The sequence below is a fragment of the Mesoplodon densirostris genome, chromosome 2, assembly GCF_025265405.1.
Source record: "Mesoplodon densirostris isolate mMesDen1 chromosome 2, mMesDen1 primary haplotype, whole genome shotgun sequence".
Taxonomy (NCBI): Eukaryota; Metazoa; Chordata; class Mammalia; order Artiodactyla; family Ziphiidae; genus Mesoplodon; species Mesoplodon densirostris.
Genome location: NC_082662.1, coordinates 24,225,299 through 24,238,986, shown reverse-complemented (window position 1 = coordinate 24,238,986; position 13,688 = coordinate 24,225,299). Strand labels below are relative to the sequence as shown.

The window sequence follows — 13,688 nt, the reverse complement described above, 5'->3', positions numbered from 1 at the left end:
ATTGTTTTTTACTGATGAGTAGTATTACATTGTCAGATTTCTATAAATCTTTTGTTAGATTCATCCCTAAGTATTTCATATTTTTATGCCATTGTAAATAGGAGATATGAATTTAAGTTTCTAATTGTTCATTGCTATCGAAATGATTTTTTTAAATTTGTTAATGTGGTGAATTACATTTATATACATATAACCCTATGTCTACTACATATATTATTATTATTATTATTACTATATATATTATAGTAGACATAGGGTTGTTCAAGTTATCTATTTCTTCTTGACAGAGTTTTGGTAGTCTGTGTCTTTAAAGGAATTGGCTCATTCCATCTAACAAATTTATGTGCATAGTTATTCACAGTACTTCCTTATTATAATGTCTATAGGCTCAATACTCCTGATATTGATGATTTGCATTCTCTCTCTCCCTCTCAGGCCTAACTAGAAATTTACCAATTTTATTTATCTTTTCCAAGAACTAGCTTTTGGTTTCATTAATCCTCTCAATTACCTGTTTTTTTTTTTCATTGATTTATCCTTCAATTTTTATTATTTTCTTCCTTCTGCTTGCTTTAGATTTAATTTACTCTACTTTCTCTAATTTCTTAAGGTTATTTTTAAAACATTCTCCTTTTCTAATATATGTATTCAGTGCTATAAATTTCCCTCCTAAGCATTGCTTTAGCTGCATCCCACAAATTTTGATATGATGTATTTTCATTCTCATTTAGTTCAAAATAAATTTTAATTTTCCTTAAGACTTCTGCTCCTTTGATCCATGGGTTATTTAGAAGTATGTTGCTTAATTTCCAAATATTTGGAGATTTTCTAAAAATCTTTCTGTTATTGATTTCTACTTTAATTCCATTTTAGCCAGAGAACATACTTTGTATAATTTATATTCTTTTGAATTAGTTAAGGTTTGTTTGGCCCTAGACACAGTCTATCTTGGTGAATGTTGCACCATACTTGAGAAGAATGTGCTTTCTGCTCTTGTTGGGTAGACTATTCTATAAATGTCAATTCGTTAAGTTAGTCAATAGCGTTGTTCAAATCTTCTATATGTTTACTGGTCTGTGTCGATTGTAGATCAGTTTCACTGGACTTTTTCTCCTCCTTATGGGACCTATTTTCCTGCTTGCTTACAAGCCATGTAATTTTTGATTGGGTGCCAGACATTGTGAGTTGGGTCTTCTTGGGTGTTGGACATTTTTGTATTCTTATACATAATTTTGTGCTTTGTTCTGGGATGCAAAGTTACTTTGAAACAGTTTGATCCTTTCAGGCATTGCTTAACCTTTGTTAGACAGTCCCAGAGGAGTGTTCAATCCAGGGATAGCTATTCCTCATTCTACTTAGTGTCATGTCCATCATAAGGTTTCCCAATTTGGCTGGTGGGAGCAGATGCTATTCCTAGCCCTGTGTGAGTATGTGGCACTGTTATCTGTGTGATCTTTTCCCCTAAGCCACAGGCAGATTCCTCACATTTTTGTCCTGATTAGAACTTAGTTGAAAACTCAAGAGACCCCTTTGCAGATCTCTAAAGATCTCTGTGTATCAATATCTCTTTCCTTTCCAGTACTCTGTCTTGTGAACCCTCGCCAAACCCTCAGTTCCATCTCCTCACATCAGGGAGTCCACTGTGCTCTGTCTGGGTTCCCCTGCCCTGCACTACATCCAGCTGAAAACTCTCTCAAGGGAGTGAGCTAGTGTTATCATAGGGCTCACCTTGGTTGTTTCCTGCCTCTCAGAGATTACTATTCTTCCTTTCCTGACATCTAGCATCTTGCAAATGGCTGTTTTATATATTTTGCCCATTCTTTGGTTCTTCTAGGTGGCAGGAAAAAAATCCAATCCCTGTTATTCCATCTCGACCAGAAGCAAAGTCCCTCCCTTTTACTTTTACACTGTGTGAATGTTTACAGTATGCCCTTATTATCCTCTAAATTAAAAAAGAAAGACATACTAATTAATATTAAGATGAGGCGAGGGATTAACCCCAACCTGACAGTTGCCTGTGATGTGTCCCTTCTGCTGGGCTCTATACCCTTGCATCACCCTGAAATGGGGATCCTGGGGCCAGTGTGCCCGCCATTGCTGGCTCCAGCTTCTAGCAAATGTGCCTGCCCATCTCCACTCTCATCTCAAGAAAATTGCTTTCAATTCTACAAAAGTGATTGTGGGAAAGTGCACATGAAATGAGCCAGGTCCTTAAAGCATAGTGAGACAGGCTAAGAGCTTCCTTCCCTGGAAGAGCTGGGATGTGGGTGACAAGTATTCTCATACTGCTCACACATGCTCTGTGATTTAACATAGGTTTGAAATTTCTCCAGCTCCCTGTGGCCAGGGCTCCAACCACATGAAATTGTACAGATAAAAACTTAAGCAAAGGGCACTGAGACCTTGGCTCCCTGACATTTTGCCACTGGCTCTGCCAGAGCCCAGCTAACACATTAAACTGCTGGAGTCAATAATAAGATGCTGCAGGCACTGAAATAAAGGGGAGAAGAGGGAGAAAGATTGGGAGCAGTGCAAAATGGATTCTTCTCTGAGAGTCACATGGTTCTGTTGCTGTTGCTTTGGGCATGAAGGGGCATCAGGTAAGTCCTGCGAGGCTCCATCCAATTGTGGAGAGGGGACTCCAGGCAACTGGCAGCATGGACAGGGCATTGGCTCCACAGAAACGCGGACAGCTGCTCTGTGGGTCTTTGACCTGCAGGGCACAGGCCACCTTTGTAAAGGAGGAAACATCAGTTAGCTCAGCTGTGTGGTGAAAGCTAAGGAGCTCCAGGCCCATGCATTGAGCACCTACTGTGTGCCCGGCCAGTGCAGCCCCCAGGGATGCAGCAGTGACAGGACAGGCAAGTCCTCTGCCCATGGACACCATCAGGATAAACAACAACTACTACTAAAATAATAATAACATCATCGTTCCTTGGTTGCCTACTACGTGCCCAGCTCCACATGCATTTTTTTTTTCATTTAAACCTCAAAACAACCTCTGAAGTAGAATTTTACGGAAAAGAAAGCTGAAGTTCAGAGCAGTTGAGACATACCCACTATGACACACTTTGTAAAAGGAGCTTCCGGGTTTGAACCCAGATCTCCTCTGGCCCCAGTGGCCATGCCTGACCACTCCGGGGGTGGCATCTCTCATTCTGTGGAACTGCTCTGGGGGCCTGGGGACCTGAGTGCCAGTCTCGGTTAGGTGCTTGTGGCACTGGGTGAGCCTTGAAACCTTGCATGATTGGCTAAGTCACCCCTGCCCTGGGAACACACCAAGTGATTTCTAACAACTCATCAACTCAAGAGGAGATTTTCTAGTTACTGTTTTTGACAAGCTTACGTTTCTCTAAACCTGGCGTTTTCCAGGGCTGAGATTTCAGCCCCCACATCACGCACCTTTCCTCTGACTCCTGAGCTAATAGGTCTGGCATGGAGGCCTGGAGTCTCTTGGGCAGGTCCAAGGAGGGCCATAGGTGAGGGAGGGCCTGACAGGGCACAGCAGTGATGCTAGAGGGGTTCCCCAGGGTTGACACTGACAGGCACTGACCTCTGACCTGAGAGACTAAACTCTTAGCCGGTGAGGTAGGGGTGAGGGAGGAAACTGAGGGAACTAGCTCCCAGGTTGGGACTTTAGTCCTCAGTGTCCTCATCTGTAAAATGGGGATAATAAATTCAAACTGGGGAGGGATATGATAATGTGGGAAGAAACACGGAGCACCAGGCAACAAGAGAATAACAACTAATCACATACAAAGCAACCTCCATTTCCTCTGTATTATCAGCTGATTTTTCAGCAGAAATTTTACAGGCCAGAAGGGAGTGACAGGATGAAGTGCTGAAAGGAAAAAACTTACAGCCTGGAATACTCCACCTGGCGAGGTTATTATTCAGAATTGAAGGAGAAAGTTTCCCAGACAAGCAAAAGGTAAAGGAGTTCATCATTAATAAACCTATGCGAGAAATGTTAAAGGGTCTTTTTTAAGTGGAAAAGAAAAGGCCACAGCTAGAAACAAGAAAATATATAAAAGGAACACAAAGCCCCATCCTCTACATGAAGCAGATGCTTGGAAAATGTTAGACTCTCTTTGCTATGCTCACAGCTCCTCCCTGCAAAGATAAAGCCACTTGGAGAACCATTTGGAATTTTTTCATGCAAGGGATAGAAAACCTAATCTGAACTTACTTAAGAAAAAAAAGGAATTTATTGGACGCAGTAACTGAAAAATGCACAGGGAGTTCTAGTTTCAAACTTGGCTTCATCCAGGGGGTCCACATTATCTCCCCAGGACCCGGTTTCTCTCTCTTCCATCCCGCACTTCCATTTCCTCTGGTGTGGCTGCATCCTAAGACACACCCTCCGCTGATGGAGACAAGGTGGCTACAGCAACTGCACATCTGTCCTGGGAGTCAAGAGTTTCTCCCTGGTAGACTCAGCTCAAGTCCTAGGGGTCGCATTGATTTCCTCCTGCATCTTTACAATTTCCTTTCTTCAGCCTCCTTTGAGTTTACTTTGTCATTCTTTTTCTAGTTTCTTAAGGTACGAGCTTCAGTCATTGATTTTAGATCTTTCTGCTTTTGCATAGGTTTTTATTGCTATACATTTTCCGCTATGTACTGCTTTAGGGGCCTCCCACAAACTTTAATATGATGTGCTTTCATCTTCATTCAGTGCAAAATACTTTCTAATTTCACTTTGATTTTTTTCATTGACCCATGGGTTATTTAGAACTGTGCAAACTCATAGACACAGAGGACAGATTGGTGGTTACCAGATCCCGGGGATGGGGGTGAGGGAGTGAAACAAGTGAAGGGGGTCAAAAGGTACAAACTTCCAGTTATAAAATAAATAATTCATGGGGATGTAATGTACAGCATGGTGAATACAGTTAATAATACTGTATTGCGGGACTTCCCCGGCAGTCAGCGGTTAGGACTTTGCCTTCCAATGCAGGAGGTGCAGGTTCAATCCCTGGTCGGGGAGCTAAGATCCCACATGCTTCACGGCCAAAAAACCAAAACATAAAGCAGAAGCAATATTATAACAAATTCAATAAAGACTTTAAAAATGGTCCACATCAAAAAAAAATCTTGAATACTGTGTTGCATATTGAAAGTTGCTAAGAAAGTAGATCTTAAGAGTTCTCATCACAGGAAAAAATTTCTGTAACTATGATGACGACAGAAGTTAACTAGACTTATTGTGGTGATCATTTTGTAATATATACAACTATCAAATCATTATGCCGTACACCTAAAACTAATACAATGTTGTATGTCAATCACACATCAACTTTTTAAAAAGAAATATGTTTTTAGTTTCCAAATATTTGGTGGGTTTTCCAGGGAACTTTCTGATTTTAGTTTCTAATTTAGTTCCATTGTGGTCAGAACATACTTTGCATAACTTAAATCTTTTTAAATTCATTGAGACTATTTTATGGCCCAGAATAAGATATGTTTTGGTAAATATTCAACGTGCACTTGAAAATAATGTATATTCTGCTGTTGTTGGATAGAGTGTTTTACAAATATCAATTAGGTAAAGCTAGTTAATAGCATCATTCAAGTCTTTTATAGCTTTACAAAATTTCTACTTGTTTTATCAATTATTAGGAGAGTGATATCAAAATCTCTGACTATAATTGTGGATTTGCCTATTCCTTCTTGCAGTTCTTTGAGTTTTTGCTTCATGTATTTTGAAACTCTGTTATTAGGGACATAAAAGCTTAGGATTCTTAAGTTTTCTTGGTGAATTGACCACTTCATCATCATGAAATGTCCTTCTTTACGCCTGATATAGTCTATGCTCTGATACCTACTTTTTTTAATGTTACTGTGGCCACTGCAGATTTATTTTGATTAGTGTTAGCATGGCATGTATTTTCCAATCCCTTTTACTTTTAAGCTATCAGTTTCTTTATATTTAAAGTGTACTTCTTGACTCCCTCAGCCTTACTCCAGGGACTTTTGCTGTAAATTGCCTGACATTGCTGGAGGGTACACGAAAAGCAGGCATCCTTCCCTAGTGAGACTGCTGTCCTGTGGGACCTACACGTGGAGCTGACAGCACAGGTCGGGTGGGGTCTGACGGTTTCCTTTTTGTATGTGCTGACTGGCAGTACTCAAACAGGGTAGAGACGTTAGTGATCAGTAAGCGAGAGATGCCACACATGCCCAAAAGAGCCAGAATAAAATGCTAAACTCCAGCGTAATTGGAGCACAGGCCATGTGTCAAAGGAAACACAAACCAAACAGTTTTATTATGGAATAATTTCTAACTGATAAGTATCAGAACATGTCAGAGGTTTCCTGTCATTTTTCAGAAATGCTAACTCGGGGGTAAAAATAAATAAATAAATAAATAAATAAATAAATAAATAAATAAATAAATAAATAAAGTGTACTTCTTGGGACGTCCCTGGTGGTCCAGTGATAAAGAATCCGCCTTCCAATGCAGGGAACACGGGTTCAATCCCTGGCAGGGAACTAAGATCCCACTTGCCACGGGGCAACTAAGCCCGTACGCCACAACTACTGAGCTCGTGCGCCTCAGTGAGAGAGCCCGTGTGCCCACAAATTACAGAGCCTACGTGCTATGGAGCCCATGCACCACAATTACAGAGCCCATGCACCCTAGAGCTCACATGCCACAACTAAAGAGAGAAAACCCACACGCCACAACTAGAGAGAAGTCCAAGGGCCACAACAAAGACCCAAAACAGCCAAAAAAATAAAGTAAATAAATAACTTAAATAAATAAATAGTGTACTTCTTGTAGGTAGCATACGGTTGAATCATGCTTGTTTATCCAATATGACAATCTCTACCTTTTGATCAAGGTGATTAGACCATTTACATTTAATGTGATTATTGATATAGTTAGGTTTAAGTCTCTTATTATGCTGTTTGTTTTCTATTTTTTCCAGCTGTTCTTTATTCCCTCTTGTCTCTTTTTCTGCCTTCTTTTGGATTGAGTTTTTTTGTGATTCCATTTTATCTTATTTCTTGATGTATTAGATCCATCTCCTCATCACGGTAGTGGTTTGCTTTAGGGTTTATAGTATACATATTCAACTTATCAGTCTGTCTTCAAGCGATGTCATACTACATCATGTATAGTATGAGAAACTTACAACAATGTACTTTCTTTTTTCCCTTTCTGGCCTCTGTGCTATTTTTTCTCATACATTTTACCCTATGTGTGTTATGCAGCCTACAAAACATTGTCATTACTTTTGCTTTAGAACCAGTCAATTATCTTTTAAAGAGATTTAAATAATAAGAAAAAAAGTCTTTTAATATTTACCCATGTATTTACCATTTCCAAAGATCATCATTCTTTGTGTGGATCCCGATTTCCATCTGGTATGATTTTCCTTCTGCCTGAAGGACTCCCTTTAACATTTCTCATAGTGTAGGTCTGCTGGTGACAAGTTTTTCCAGAACCTGGTCCTCAGGTCTTTTGCACTCAGAAGCCCAACACCACAATTTCCTAAGGTTAACACTCTCCAAAAATTTAAAGTGAACCAACATTTCCTGTCAGTCTGAAGTGGGGGCATGGAGAGCTGGATATAAACACTGCAGGACCACTAAATTTCAGTCATACAAGTTCCTCTTTATGATTAATTCAGTAGGGGACCCTTCGAGCTGATGCTTGGGGAGTGGGAACAATGCATGTTGAGAATCTACTATGTACCAGGCACTGTGCTAAGCGTGACACATACCTTGTCAGCTTGTGAAGACGATGATATGAGCCCAGCACCTGGTACATATCACCCCTCAGCAAAAGGTAGCTGTTAGGATGACCTTCCGCAATAATTTTAACAACGTCATGGGACAGCCATTTTGATTCCTGAGTTACAGATGAGAAAGCCAGGCTCAGAGAATTGAACCAGTGAGGGAACAGGGATTCAAACCCAAATCTGTGTGACTCCAAAGCCTGGGCTCTATACCACCTGCTCTGTCCTCCAGGGCCAGGAGTTGGCAGGGACAGGGCAGGACTGACCTTCAGGCAATGGAGCCCATGACCAGAGGAAGCATGGGAAAAAAATTTCCAGGAAATGGGGCTGCATTGAGCCAGACCCTGCACAGGAATCAATCTGAAGGGTCCAGGTAGGGGTAAAAAGAGCCCCTGGCAACAGCAGGGGGGCAGAGGGAGCACTCAGAACAGGGTCCGGGGCTATTTGCCCAGAAACCCAAAGCACTCCACCTACCCAGATTTGTACCCAGGACACGGAGAGCTTGACAGCACTTTTAACAAATCAGTATGTTTTTGCCTCAGCCAAGCAGCGTGGCAAGTACAATGTGTGCAGGCATCAGAGGCATAAAAGCTAAACTCTGATTCTGCAGGTTTTACTGGTCTCACCCATGGTTGCCCACAGCCACCCCGCAACTCAGGGGTCACCCAGGGACTGGCTGTGTGCACTCAAAACCCTGTGCTCCAATCCCCAAAACAATTAACATCTGTTTTCTCCTTATGCCTTTTTGTTTCTTTTTTTCTCCTTTTTTCTCTCCCTCCTCCTCCTCCCTTGCTGCTTGCCATCTCTGAGCACAGGGAAATGCCATCTCAGAAGTGTTGCCTTCCTTTAATCAGGACCTAATTCCTTATCACAGAGCTCAGAGATGAAGATTTCCAGGAAGACAAAAATAAGGCACTAGCGGTGATTAACATTTCCCTGTTCTCTGGAAGACAGGAATTATTCCAGGGTGCAGGTTTCTTTTTAAAGAGCTTTAGCATGGGAGACGCTGGGAGGCCAGCCCATGGATTAGTGGATACCCCAACAAGCAAAGCAAGAATTCAAAGGAAAGGAGGGTTGCCAAGCTGAGGCACAAGAGGGTGAGCCTTTAGGAAGAATTAGGGAAACTCCACGATGGGGGGCTGGAGCCAGTCTGCCCCACCTCCAGCACACCAGGGCAGCTGGGTGTTATGGGTGCGGGAGTCAGGAGGAGGGAGGGAACAAGGGCATCTAGATCACTTCTGCCAAGTTTGCAAGACTGTTTCCATTTGTAAACCCCTCCTAATTTTCTTTCCCTGCCACCTCCCATCACACTGTGGTAGTTAAAACGGTCTCCATCCCAGAAGGTGATGAGAGAAGATCCCCATGGCCAGAGTGGAGGGCACATTGGGGAGAATCAGTACATGAGGCCAAAACAGGCAGACCCAGGAGAAGCTGTTCCAGTCCTGGGGAGAAAGTATGGGGTGGGGGGATGGGGAGGGGTGGGGGGTGGAGAGAAGACAGATCCCGCCAGGATGCGGCAGATGGAGTCAGTGAGACTTGGTGACTGTGGCCATGTGGAAGAGCACTTATGAGAAATGGGTATGAAGACACCCCTATAAGTGGCAGGACCACATCAAAACCTGGACTGTGCTCAAAAGATGATGTTTCTGAAGGGGATATGACAGTCAGAGGTGGAGGGGGTGGGAGCAGGGGAACAGAGGTGTCTGTATTTTCTGTTTCTCCCTTTTTCTCCTGCACGTTCCAGGCCGGGTCCTCATCCCCATCTCCCATTCATGGTTCACCCTGTCTCCTAAGGGCTGACCTGCAGTCCAGGACCCGGCCCATCAGCCCCTCCCTAGCTGGTGGCCTTATCTCTGAGCCTCAGTTTCTTCCTCTGTCAAGTGGGTTAATGCCCCCTTCCTCCCACCCTGCTGGGGCTTCAGTGAAATCGTGACAGTATAGGAAGCCGGGGGTGACCCAGCACTGAGGTGACGGGGACCAGCATCTGTGCCCATCTGTGTAACTGGTCCCTTCCATGCCCTTAGGTAACATTGGGTTTTACCAAATCTGGGGAATTAGGGGGTCCAACACAAACTAGGACCTCAATCAATAAGAATGTCACATGAACACATCTGTTGATGGGTCCGGATTCTTGCTTTGACATTTAATAGCTGCATAACCACCGGCTAGAAGATAGAGTCATTCACTCCCTGGATTCCAAGCAAAAAAATCTCAGTAAAACAGACTCAGATTCAGGGACGGGGCTGGGGACTGAAGAACAGAAATATTTTTAATAACACCGTCAGGGAGACCGTCAGGTGCACACAGACACCCAGGACCCAGCATGTTTGGTTAAATTCTCTGCTGCCACTATCCTGAGATTCGTCATAACTTTAACTTGTGTTTTGTAAGTGAAGTCTGACAGGATGGTGGAGTACATACGTGTGAGCAGAGGGTACGTGCAATGCACGTGTCCTCTGTTTTTTGCCGCCAGTTCACGTATAATGTCCACGATACCCCCATGAGTTCAGAATTCCAGGGACGCCTGTGTGGGGCAGCTCAGCAAGACTCACTGTGAGTACAAGGCAAGAGTGTTACATCTACGGCTGAGTACGGGGGTCCTGGCAGCCCCAAAAGGCCAGGCTTCTCATTTGAACCAGGACATTCTACAAATGCAGAAAGAACTCAGTGGTATTCTAAGAAACATAAATGGTCAGAGAACCTTTCTTTCTTACTTGTGTTACTACCCTGCACTAACCAACCACTGAAAATTATGACGGGAGGTGAGGAAAAGATAAAACAACTCCTGGTTCCTTTCCTTTCAGCTTTTCCTTCCTCACCAGTGAGCCAAAGGTAGAGGCTGTTGGTAGCATGGACGCATACCAAGAAGTGAAATAAAAGCTGTGGAGCTGGTTTTATGTAGTTTCCACTCTTCTGGGAAGAATGAAATACACACTCAGGAATGAGCTTTGAAATACAAATTGTGTAATTTCAGTGATTCCCTATACGAATGAAATGCTCTTCTATTTGCATTTAAAACTGGCATTGCACAAAATAAAGATGAACGGTAAAGTTCACACTAATAAATTCTAATTTTTCCTTACTTAGAATGACACTAACTAGGAAATAAAAAAACACCATGACAAGAGAGAGAAAGACTGCAGCAGAAAGGAAAAAGCTTTATATTTTCCAATGCTTAATGGCATTTTTTCCAGCTTTCTGAGCAAGGGCCCCAAACATTCATTTTTCACTGGGTCCACAAATTATGTAGCCAATCCTGCAGTGAGAAGCCAGGCACCAATGCACTTCGCCTGGGCAGAGTGGCTGGGTTTCTGTTATATAACTTTTCAGCTAGTGGGATGTGCTAATTAAGCATGGGATTTTAGGAAATGTGAGTCCTGGAGGAAGTCTCTAATTACCTTTGATCTGAAGGTAGGGAGAAGGTAGGCGGTGGGGAGCCGTGCAGGGGAGAGGAGCCCTGGGTCCCATCAGAGGCCGAGGTGAGACTGGAAAGAAGTGAGGCGGGAGGGAGGGAGGAGGCTGGTGTCTGGGGAGCGCGCACTGCTGTGTGCACCCGGCACTGTGCTTTCTGCACGGGCTCGTTTCATACCACAGCCATCCTGGGGGATGTGAGTTCACCCCCTTTACAGATGAGGACACTGAAGGTTTGAGTGGTCAGGAGACTCATCTAAGGTCTCACAACTAGTGAGGCGCAGAACCAGGCGCTGATGGAGGCAGGCCTGGTGCCAACCAAGGAGACAGAAATACATCACTCCCCGCTAGTCCCCCAGTCCCGTGGGAGACAGACATGAGGATGCAGTGGGATCTGATGGGGAAGCACAGGTGGTGTGGAAGCAGAGGGGAACCCTAACCAGACTGGGGTGTCAGGGGCCTCTCTGAGGAGGGACTCTCTGCTCTGGGGCCTGAGGGTGAGTAGGGGTTAATCCTGCCAGGAGGAGGAAGAGGGGACAATTAGTTCACAGGCTTCCCTTGCTGATCTGCTTTCATTCCCTCCTTGGGGAGGAAGCACCTTAAATTCACTGTCTTGTTGACAAAGGCCCCCCCAGACCCATGCCCCCTTCCCTGGGCTGCCCCTCCTTCTCCTCCGTCTTTCCCCCTTCCCCAAAGCAAAGGCAGCCCCTGGGGTCCCAGAGCAAGGCCTGCTGTGTGTCAGGGGTTGGGGGGGTCACTTGACCTCTCTGAGTCTCAGTTTCCTCATCAGTGAAGGGGGGCTTGGACAAGGGAAGAGAGCTCACCTCGATGAGCCCTCGTGTGTGCTGGGCCCTGGCCTCCCGCCCTCCCCAGAGCCCTGGGCGCCAGGACTATGGTTCAGGTGTTCTGTCTTGAGCCCTGAAGCACAAACTCTGTTCCCGCTCCACTCCTCCCCCTGCCTGACATCAGGGGTCACCAAGCAGAACAACCATCCTCCACATCACCTGCATGGCTGCTCTAGGACCTGCTGTGGCTCCCACTGTCGGCTGCCTCAGGCCACCATGCCTCCCTACTCGGCAGCCTCACCACCCGCCATCCCTCCCTCCCAGGAAACTCCAGGCAAAGCGGGTCTTCACTGTGTGCCCAACACCCTAACTCCACTCCCACCCTGCCAGGGCTTTGCTTCTGCTAGATCCGCCCTCTTTTCGCCTCCTCCCTCTGAGGAACTCTTATTCATCCTTCAAAGCCCAGAATTCACCTCTGTGGTGAAGCAGACTAATTGCTCCTTCAACTGTGCCCCAGAACAGCTGGTAGAGGACATGTCCTGAGCCCATAAGAACAGCTTGTAAAGAACATGTCCTGAGCCCATAACACGTGCTCACCCGACACCTGTGTCATCTCGCTTAATCCTCACCCCCACCCTGTGAGGCAGGGTCATTATTATCGCTGCTGTACAGATGAGGAAACTGAGCTCAGAGAGGTGTGCAACTTGCCTGAAGCCACACAGCCAAGAAGCAGTGGCGTCCCCACCTCTCCGCTTTGGGTGATTAACGGTGTCCCAGGTTGTCTCCCCAACTAGGTGGGGAGCGACTCAAGCGACAATCATCCTGAGTCCTCCCTCTGTCCCCAGAACCTGAGAAAGCGGGGCCTGGCTGGGTCGATGAAGGTTTGCTCAGTGAACACATCTGCCCCTGGATTCCCGCCTCCCAGCTGTGCCCTGAGGCGCCCCTCCCCCAACGCCCTTCCCAGTCCGTATGCGGCCAGTGCTCTGCGGTCCCCAGAGCCGGCTCTTCAGGGAGGCCTGGGGTTCCCCAAGAAACCCCTGAGCCTCTCTCCCCAGCTGCTTGTTTGGAGGTTGGCCCCCGATGAGGTTCGCGTTCCCAGGGGCCCAGGACCTGCCTCTCTCGGACCCTCCTCAGAGCCCGGGCATCACAGGAAATGCTCAACACTCAGCTGGACGGAACATGGGTCAGTGACAAGTCCCACCACTCAAGTCTGGGTCCCAGTTCCCCCAATGCACACGTCACCGTGTCCCTCCTCCACAGGGCCAGGGTAAGAGCCGGGACCCCAGGGTCATCAAGGCCTGGGCTCCCATCCCCTGCTGCCACTAGTGAGCCGAATGACCTGGGACCAGTCAGCTCACCCCTCAGAGCCCAGACTCCCCTGCAGAAAAGTGGGAGCAGCAGTGCCCCCGGTGGACAGTGTGAGGGCTAATGGGGTTCAGCCTGTGCCCCACCCCGCACACAGGAGGCCCCACCCCTGTCCCCTGCAAAGGCAGCAAACTGTAAGTTGCATCCAGTTCAGAGCTTCCGAATGAATCCTTTATCCAGCAGCCTCCGAACCCCCCCAGCCCCGCCCCTCCCTCCCAGGCCCCAGCCCAGCTTCCAGCCCACCTCAGCCCTGCTGCTCCGAACATAATTTGTGTGGTGTCTGCACACTTTACATCCATTATACAGAATAAATCTCCCAGGCTGTTTAAATTTCAACTTTTTATCCCCCCCCCCAAAAGCAATGGCTGCATTTGGCAAAGGT

General features: G+C 45.8%; 1 non-coding gene across 1 annotated transcript; it reads left to right on the top strand.

Annotated features, from left to right (window-relative positions):
- Positions 1-5,947: 5,947 nt before the first annotated feature.
- LOC132484808 (small nucleolar RNA SNORA49) lies at positions 5,948-6,074 on the top strand. The gene has a single exon (XR_009531356.1). It is a non-coding gene; the product is annotated as a small nucleolar RNA SNORA49 (small nucleolar RNA).
- Positions 6,075-13,688: the final 7,614 nt, after the last annotated feature.